Source organism: Toxotes jaculatrix, chromosome 14, assembly GCF_017976425.1.
Source record: "Toxotes jaculatrix isolate fToxJac2 chromosome 14, fToxJac2.pri, whole genome shotgun sequence".
NCBI lineage: Eukaryota > Metazoa > Chordata > Actinopteri > Toxotidae > Toxotes > Toxotes jaculatrix.
Window position 1 is genome coordinate 15,361,227 of NC_054407.1, and position 9,908 is coordinate 15,371,134.

Here is a 9,908-nt window from a genome sequence, read left to right on the forward strand (position 1 = left end):
GAAAGTAAGAGCCACAAATGTATACCTCGTTTTGCCCACCAACAGGTCAAGTACACCTGTGCCACCTGTTGGCATCTTTCTTTCTTTCTTTCTATAGCTACAACTTATATATTTGAAAGTGCAATTTCTGGTAAGAATGTAGCATTACTGTGTCACACTAATCCCTAACTGATACTCAAATAAGCATACAATTCTTTTGCAGCACTTGACTATCAGACCAATGAGCCTCAGTTGTCCAGTTGTTTTTCAATTAATCACTGAATGTTTGTCTCTGACCATGAATAAATGAATGAATGAATCTATAAGGCCTCAATTTATTGTTCCCTTGATTATGGTGGAACTAGGACGCAGCGGAGGAAACAATCAAACACAGCTGTCACATTCATACAGACTTTGGGTGCTTTGGTGCTGTCATATTTTAGGCTTTGGTGATTACTTATTGATATTTCCCGGTGCCTGCTTTATACTACTTAAAAGATGGGTTCATGGAATAGATGGGACTAATGGAGCTGAACTGATGCAGTTCAGGATCTGGCCATATTTTTCCTGTGACTTAAAAGCAACTATGAGATTTTATATTAAAGAATGTATACTGTAGGGCTGGGATAAGCAGTGGAAAATCATACTTACAGATGAGATGAGTCATGATACATAGCATGGGAAAGTGTGGCGACTTAAGCAGCCAGTCCATGCACTGTAAAACATCTTGCAGGAATTTTGGGGAACCAACTTATAATTTCTGATTAGCTTAACATAAATATATTGGATTTATAATTTCAAGTCAATTCACCAAAAAGTTGTAGTTCCTAGTTCAAGAACCTCTTCAGAACTTACAAACACGTGTTGCTCTGACATGAAGTCTGTTGACCTGAAATGGTGAGGGGAAGGAATCAACGACTGCTTAACTCAAATAAAGTTTTTTAAAGAACCAAAATTAGCATAATAGCAGACTTCCCAGCATGCATTGTTAGTTAAAACTGCACAGACTGGTAGTTTCAGGAAAACAGACATCATGGAAACTAGGTCTCTAGCAATAAACACATTGCTGACCATGATGAAAGTACTGTATTTTTAGACTTTTATTTTTATTTTTTCATTTTAAGGCTCTCCTCTCACTGATATTTTTTTTTCAGTTGAAACAACTAGTTATATTTTACAGTACACATACTAGCCTCACAACTTACCTACTTTAGGTGCTGAAACAGCTTTACCTTAAAGGGGTGGAAAAGTATGACCTTACTATAGTATGACGTCATAAAAAACATCAAACGGACGTAAGGCGTCAAAAAATGCCAAAAAAAAGTCATATTTTTGTAAGAACTCAAAATGTCATAAAAAACGTCAAACTATAGTACGGCGTCAAAAAATGTCAAAATTTTTTTAGACCTCAAAATGTCATAAAAAACGTCATAGTATAGTAAGGCGTCAAAATCGGCCAAAAAAAGTCATATTTTTTGAAGACCTCAAAATGTCATAAAAAACGTCATACAATAGTAAGACGTCAAAATCGGCCAAAAAAGTCAAAAATTTTTTTGACCTCAAAATGTCATAAAAAACGTCATAGTATAGTAAGGCGTCAAAAAATGCCAAAAAAAGTCAAAATTTTTTTTGACCTCAAAATGTCATAAAAAACGTCATAGTATAGTAAGGCGTCAAAAAATGCCAAAAAAAGTCCAAATTTTTTTTGACCTCAAAATGTCATAAAAAACGTCATAGTATAGTAAGGCGTCAAAATCGGCCAAAAAAAGTCCAAATTTTTTTTGACCTCAAAATGTCATAAAAAACGTCATAGTATAGTATGGCGTCAAAAAATGCCAAAAAAAGTCAAAAAATTTTTTGACCTCAAAATGTCATAAAAAACGTCATAGTATAGTAAGGCGTCAAAAAATGCCAAAAAAAGTCCAAATTTTTTTTTACCTCAAAATGTCATAAAAAACGTCATAGTATAGTAAGGCGTGTTTTTCGACCAAAAAAAGTCAAAAAATTTTTTGACCTCAAAATGTCATAAAAAACGTCATAGTATAGTAAGGCGTCAAAATCGGCCAAAAAAAGTTAAAAAATTTTTTGACCTCAAAATGTCATAAAAAACGTCATAGTATAGTAAGGCGTCAAAAAATGCCAAAAAAAGTCAAAAAATTTTTTTACCTCAAAATGTCATAAAAAACGTCATAGTATAGTAAGGCGTCAAAAAATGCCAAAAAAGTCAAAAAATTTTTTGACCGCAAATTGTCATGAAAAACGTCATAGTATAGTAAGGCGTCAAAATCGGCCAAAAAATGTCAAAAATTTTTTTGACCTCAAAATGTCATAAAAAACGTCATAGTATAGTAAGGCGTCAAAAAATGCCAAAAAAAGTCCAAATTTTTTTTGACCTCAAAATGTCATAAAAAACGTCATACTATAGTTAGGTGTCAAAAAATGCCAAAAAAAGTCAAAAATTTTTTTGACCTCAAAATGTCATAAAAAACGTCTTAGTATAGTATGGCGTCAAAATCGGCCAAAAAAAGTCCAAATTTTTTTTTATCTCAAAATGTCATAAAAAACGTCATAGTATAGTATGGCGTCAAAAAATGCCAAAAAAAGTCAAAATTTTTTTTGACCTCAAAATGTCATAAAAAACGTCATAGTATAGTATGGCGTCAAAATCGGCCAAAAAATGTCAAAAATTTTTTTGGCCTCAAAATGTCATAAAAAACGTCATAGTATAGTATGGCGTCAAAAAATGCCAAAAAAAGTCAAAAAATTTTTTGAATTCAAAATGTCATAAAAAACGTCATAGTATAGTAAGGCGTCAAAAAATGCCAAAAAAGTCAAAATTTTTTTTGACCTCAAAATGTCATAAAAAACGTCATAGTATAGTAAGGCGTGTTTTTCGACCAAAAAAAGTCAAAAAAATTTTTGACCGCAAATTGTCATGAAAAACGTCATAGTATAGTAAGGCGTCAAAATCGGCCAAAAAATGTCAAAAATTTTTTTGACCTCAAAATGTCATAAAAAATGTCATAGTATAGTAAGGCGTCAAAAAATGCCAAAAAAAGTCAAAAATTTTTTTGACCTCAAAATGTCATAAAAAACGTCATACTATAGTTAGGTGTCAAAAAATGCCAAAAAAAGTCAAAATTTTTTTTGACCTCAAAATGTCATAAAAAACGTCTTAGTATAGTATGGCGTCAAAATCGGCCAAAAAAAGTCCAAATTTTTTTTGACCTCAAAATGTCATAAAAAACGTCATAGTATAGTATGGCGTCAAAAAATGCCAAAAAAAGTCAAAATTTTTTTTGACCTCAAAATGTCATAAAAAACGTCATAGTATAGTAAGGCGTGTTTTTCGACCAAAAAAAGTCAAAAAATTTTTTGACCTCAAAATGTCATAAAAAACGTCATAGTATAGTATGGCGTCAAAATCGGCCAAAAAATGTCAAAAATTTTTTTGGCCTCAAAATGTCATAAAAAACGTCATAGTATAGTAAGGCGTCAAAATCGGCCAAAAAATGTCAAAAATGTTTTTGACCTCAAAATGTCATAAAAAACATCATAGTATAGTAAGGCGTCAAAAAATGCCAAAAAATGTCAAAATTTTTTTTGACCTCAAAATGTCATAAAAAACGTCATAGTATAGTAAGGCGTCAAAAAATGCCAAAAAAAGTCAAAAAATTTTTTGACCTCAAAATGCCATAAAAAACGTCATAGTATAGTAAGGTGTGTTTTTCGACCAAAAAAAGTCAAAAAATTTTTTGACCTCAAAATGTCATAAAAAACGTCATAGTATAGTAAGGCGTCAAAATCGGCCAAAAAAAGTTAAAAAATTTTTTGACCTCAAAATGTCATAAAAAACATCTTAGTATAGTATGGCGTCAAAATCGGCCAAAAAAAGTCCAAATTTTTTTTGACCTCAAAATGTCATAAAAAACGTCATAGTATAGTATGGCGTCAAAAAATGCCAAAAAATGTCAAAAATATTTATGACCTCAAAATGTCATAAAAAACATCATAGTATAGTAAGGCGTCAAAAAATGCCAAAAAATGTCAAAATTTTTTTTGACCTCAAAATGTCATAAAAAACGTCATACTATAGTAAGGCGTCAAAAAATGCCAAAAAAAGTCAAAAATTTTTTTGACCTCAAAATGCCATAAAAAACGTCATAGTATAGTAAGGCGTGTTTTTCGACCAAAAAAAGTCAAAAAATTTTTTGGCCTCAAAATGTCATAAAAAACGTCATAGTATAGTAAGGCGTCAAAATATGCCAAAAAATGTCCAAATTTTTTTTGACCTCAAAATGTCATAAAAAACGTCATACTATAGTAAGGCGTCAAAAAATGCCAAAAAACGTCAAAATTTTTTTTGACCTCAAAATGTCATAAAAAACGTCATAGTATAGTAAGGCGTCAAAAAATGCCAAAAAAAGTCAAAAATTTTTTTGACCTCAAAATGTCATAAAAAACGTCATAGTATAGTAAGGCGTCAAAATCGGCCAAAAAAAGTCCAAATTTTTTTTGACCTCAAAATGTCATAAAAAACGTCATAGTATAGTATGGCGTCAAAAAATGCCAAAAAAAGTCAAAAAATTTTTTGAATTCAAAATGTCATAAAAAACGTCATAGTATAGTAAGGCGTCAAAAAATGCCAAAAAAAGTCAAAATTTTTTTTGACCTCAAAATGTCATAAAAAACGTCATAGTATAGTAAGGCGTGTTTTTCGACCAAAAAAAGTCAAAAAAATTTTTGACCGCAAATTGTCATGAAAAACGTCATAGTATAGTAAGGCGTCAAAATCGGCCAAAAAATGTCAAAAATTTTTTTGACCTCAAAATGTCATAAAAAATGTCATAGTATAGTAAGGCGTCAAAAAATGCCAAAAAAAGTCAAAATTTTTTTTGACCTCAAAATGTCATAAAAAACGTCATACTATAGTTAGGTGTCAAAAAATGCCAAAAAAAGTCAAAATTTTTTTTGACCTCAAAATGTCATAAAAAACGTCTTAGTATAGTATGGCGTCAAAATCGGCCAAAAAAAGTCCAAATTTTTTTTGACCTCAAAATGTCATAAAAAACGTCATAGTATAGTATGGCATCAAAAAATGCCAAAAAAAGTCAAAATTTTTTTTGACCTCAAAATGTCATAAAAAACGTCATAGTATAGTAAGGCGTGTTTTTCGACCAAAAAAAGTCAAAAAAATTTTTGACCTCAAAATGTCATAAAAAACGTCATAGTATAGTATGGCGTCAAAATCGGCCAAAAAATGTCAAAAATTTTTTTGGCCTCAAAATGTCATAAAAAACGTCATAGTATAGTAAGGCGTCAAAATCGGCCAAAAAATGTCAAAATTTTTTTTGACCTCAAAATGTCATAAAAAACGTCATAGAGTAAGGCGTCAAAAAATGCCAAAAAATATCAAAATTTTTTTTGACCTCAAAATGTCATAAAAAACGTCATAGTATAGTAAGGCGTCAAAAAATGCCAAAAAAAGTCAAAAAATTTTTTGACCTCAAAATGTCATAAAAAACGTCATAGTATAGTAAGGCGTCAAAAAAATGCCAAAAAAAGTCCAAATTTTTTTTTGACCTCAAAATGTCATAAAAAACGTCATAGTATAGTAAGGCGTCAAAAAATGCCAAAAAAAGTCAAAAATTTTTTTGACCTCAAAATGTCATAAAAAACGTCATAGTATAGTAAGGCGTCAAAATCGGCCAAAAAAAGTCAAAAATTTTTTTGACCTCAAAATGTCATAAAAAACGTCATAGTATAGTAAGGCGTGTTTTTCGACCAAAAAAAGTCAAAAAATTTTTTGACCTCAAAATGTCATAAAAAACGTCATAGTATAGTAAGGCGTCAAAATCGGCCAAAAAAAGTTAAAAATTTTTTTGACCTCAAAATGTCATAAAAAACGTCATAGTATACTAAGGCGTCAAAATCGGCCAAAAAATGTCAAAAAATTTTTTGACCTCAAAATGTCATAAAAAACGTCATAGTATAGTATGGCGTCAAAATCGGCCAAAAAATGTCAAAAATGTTTTTGACCTCAAAATGTCATAAAAAACATCATAGTATAGTAAGGCGTCAAAAAATGCCAAAAAATGTCAAAATTTTTTTTGACCTCAAAATGTCATAAAAAACGTCATAGTATAGTAAGGCGTCAAAAAATGCCAAAAAAAGTCAAAAAATTTTTTGACCTCAAAATGCCATAAAAAACGTCATAGTATAGTAAGGCGTGTTTTTCGACCAAAAAAAGTCAAAAAATTTTTTGACCTCAAAATGTCATAAAAAACGTCATAGTATAGTAAGGCGTCAAAATCGGCCAAAAAAAGTTAAAAAATTTTTTGACCTCAAAATGTCATAAAAAACGTCTTAGTATAGTATGGCGTCAAAATCGGCCAAAAAAAGTCCAAATTTTTTTTGACCTCAAAATGTCATAAAAAACGTCATAGTATAGTAAGGCGTCAAAAAATGCCAAAAAAAGTCCAAATTTTTTTTTACCTCAAAATGTCATAAAAAACGTCATAGTATAGTAAGGCGTGTTTTTCGACCAAAAAAAGTCAAAAAATTTTTTGACCTCAAAATGTCATAAAAAACGTCATAGTATAGTAAGGCGTCAAAATCGGCCAAAAAAAGTTAAAAAATTTTTTGACCTCAAAATGTCATAAAAAACGTCATAGTATAGTAAGGCGTCAAAAAATGCCAAAAAAAGTCAAAAAATTTTTTTACCTCAAAATGTCATAAAAAACGTCATAGTATAGTAAGGCGTCAAAAAATGCCAAAAAAGTCAAAAAATTTTTTGACCGCAAATTGTCATGAAAAACGTCATAGTATAGTAAGGCGTCAAAATCGGCCAAAAAATGTCAAAAATTTTTTTGACCTCAAAATGTCATAAAAAACGTCATAGTATAGTAAGGCGTCAAAAAATGCCAAAAAAAGTCCAAATTTTTTTTGACCTCAAAATGTCATAAAAAACGTCATACTATAGTTAGGTGTCAAAAAATGCCAAAAAAAGTCAAAAATTTTTTTGACCTCAAAATGTCATAAAAAACGTCTTAGTATAGTATGGCGTCAAAATCGGCCAAAAAAAGTCCAAATTTTTTTTTATCTCAAAATGTCATAAAAAACGTCATAGTATAGTATGGCGTCAAAAAATGCCAAAAAAAGTCAAAATTTTTTTTGACCTCAAAATGTCATAAAAAACGTCATAGTATAGTATGGCGTCAAAATCGGCCAAAAAATGTCAAAAATTTTTTTGGCCTCAAAATGTCATAAAAAACGTCATAGTATAGTATGGCGTCAAAAAATGCCAAAAAAAGTCAAAAAATTTTTTGAATTCAAAATGTCATAAAAAACGTCATAGTATAGTAAGGCGTCAAAAAATGCCAAAAAAGTCAAAATTTTTTTTGACCTCAAAATGTCATAAAAAACGTCATAGTATAGTAAGGCGTGTTTTTCGACCAAAAAAAGTCAAAAAAATTTTTGACCGCAAATTGTCATGAAAAACGTCATAGTATAGTAAGGCGTCAAAATCGGCCAAAAAATGTCAAAAATTTTTTTGACCTCAAAATGTCATAAAAAATGTCATAGTATAGTAAGGCGTCAAAAAATGCCAAAAAAAGTCAAAAATTTTTTTGACCTCAAAATGTCATAAAAAACGTCATACTATAGTTAGGTGTCAAAAAATGCCAAAAAAAGTCAAAATTTTTTTTGACCTCAAAATGTCATAAAAAACGTCTTAGTATAGTATGGCGTCAAAATCGGCCAAAAAAAGTCCAAATTTTTTTTGACCTCAAAATGTCATAAAAAACGTCATAGTATAGTATGGCGTCAAAAAATGCCAAAAAAAGTCAAAATTTTTTTTGACCTCAAAATGTCATAAAAAACGTCATAGTATAGTAAGGCGTGTTTTTCGACCAAAAAAAGTCAAAAAATTTTTTGACCTCAAAATGTCATAAAAAACGTCATAGTATAGTATGGCGTCAAAATCGGCCAAAAAATGTCAAAAATTTTTTTGGCCTCAAAATGTCATAAAAAACGTCATAGTATAGTAAGGCGTCAAAATCGGCCAAAAAATGTCAAAAATGTTTTTGACCTCAAAATGTCATAAAAAACATCATAGTATAGTAAGGCGTCAAAAAATGCCAAAAAATGTCAAAATTTTTTTTGACCTCAAAATGTCATAAAAAACGTCATAGTATAGTAAGGCGTCAAAAAATGCCAAAAAAAGTCAAAAAATTTTTTGACCTCAAAATGCCATAAAAAACGTCATAGTATAGTAAGGTGTGTTTTTCGACCAAAAAAAGTCAAAAAATTTTTTGACCTCAAAATGTCATAAAAAACGTCATAGTATAGTAAGGCGTCAAAATCGGCCAAAAAAAGTTAAAAAATTTTTTGACCTCAAAATGTCATAAAAAACATCTTAGTATAGTATGGCGTCAAAATCGGCCAAAAAAAGTCCAAATTTTTTTTGACCTCAAAATGTCATAAAAAACGTCATAGTATAGTATGGCGTCAAAAAATGCCAAAAAATGTCAAAAATATTTATGACCTCAAAATGTCATAAAAAACATCATAGTATAGTAAGGCGTCAAAAAATGCCAAAAAATGTCAAAATTTTTTTTGACCTCAAAATGTCATAAAAAACGTCATACTATAGTAAGGCGTCAAAAAATGCCAAAAAAAGTCAAAAATTTTTTTGACCTCAAAATGCCATAAAAAACGTCATAGTATAGTAAGGCGTGTTTTTCGACCAAAAAAAGTCAAAAAATTTTTTGGCCTCAAAATGTCATAAAAAACGTCATAGTATAGTAAGGCGTCAAAATATGCCAAAAAATGTCCAAATTTTTTTTGACCTCAAAATGTCATAAAAAACGTCATACTATAGTAAGGCGTCAAAAAATGCCAAAAAACGTCAAAATTTTTTTTGACCTCAAAATGTCATAAAAAACGTCATAGTATAGTAAGGCGTCAAAAAATGCCAAAAAAAGTCAAAAATTTTTTTGACCTCAAAATGTCATAAAAAACGTCATAGTATAGTAAGGCGTCAAAATCGGCCAAAAAAAGTCCAAATTTTTTTTGACCTCAAAATGTCATAAAAAACGTCATAGTATAGTATGGCGTCAAAAAATGCCAAAAAAAGTCAAAAAATTTTTTGAATTCAAAATGTCATAAAAAACGTCATAGTATAGTAAGGCGTCAAAAAATGCCAAAAAAAGTCAAAATTTTTTTTGACCTCAAAATGTCATAAAAAACGTCATAGTATAGTAAGGCGTGTTTTTCGACCAAAAAAAGTCAAAAAAATTTTTGACCGCAAATTGTCATGAAAAACGTCATAGTATAGTAAGGCGTCAAAATCGGCCAAAAAATGTCAAAAATTTTTTTGACCTCAAAATGTCATAAAAAATGTCATAGTATAGTAAGGCGTCAAAAAATGCCAAAAAAAGTCAAAATTTTTTTTGACCTCAAAATGTCATAAAAAACGTCATACTATAGTTAGGTGTCAAAAAATGCCAAAAAAAGTCAAAATTTTTTTTGACCTCAAAATGTCATAAAAAACGTCTTAGTATAGTATGGCGTCAAAATCGGCCAAAAAAAGTCCAAATTTTTTTTGACCTCAAAATGTCATAAAAAACGTCATAGTATAGTATGGCATCAAAAAATGCCAAAAAAAGTCAAAATTTTTTTTGACCTCAAAATGTCATAAAAAACGTCATAGTATAGTAAGGCGTGTTTTTCGACCAAAAAAAGTCAAAAAAATTTTTGACCTCAAAATGTCATAAAAAACGTCATAGTATAGTATGGCGTCAAAATCGGCCAAAAAATGTCAAAAATTTTTTTGGCCTCAAAATGTCATAAAAAACGTCATAGTATAGTAAGGCGTCAAAATCGGCCAAAAAATGTCAAAATTTTTTTTGACCTCAAAATGTCATAAA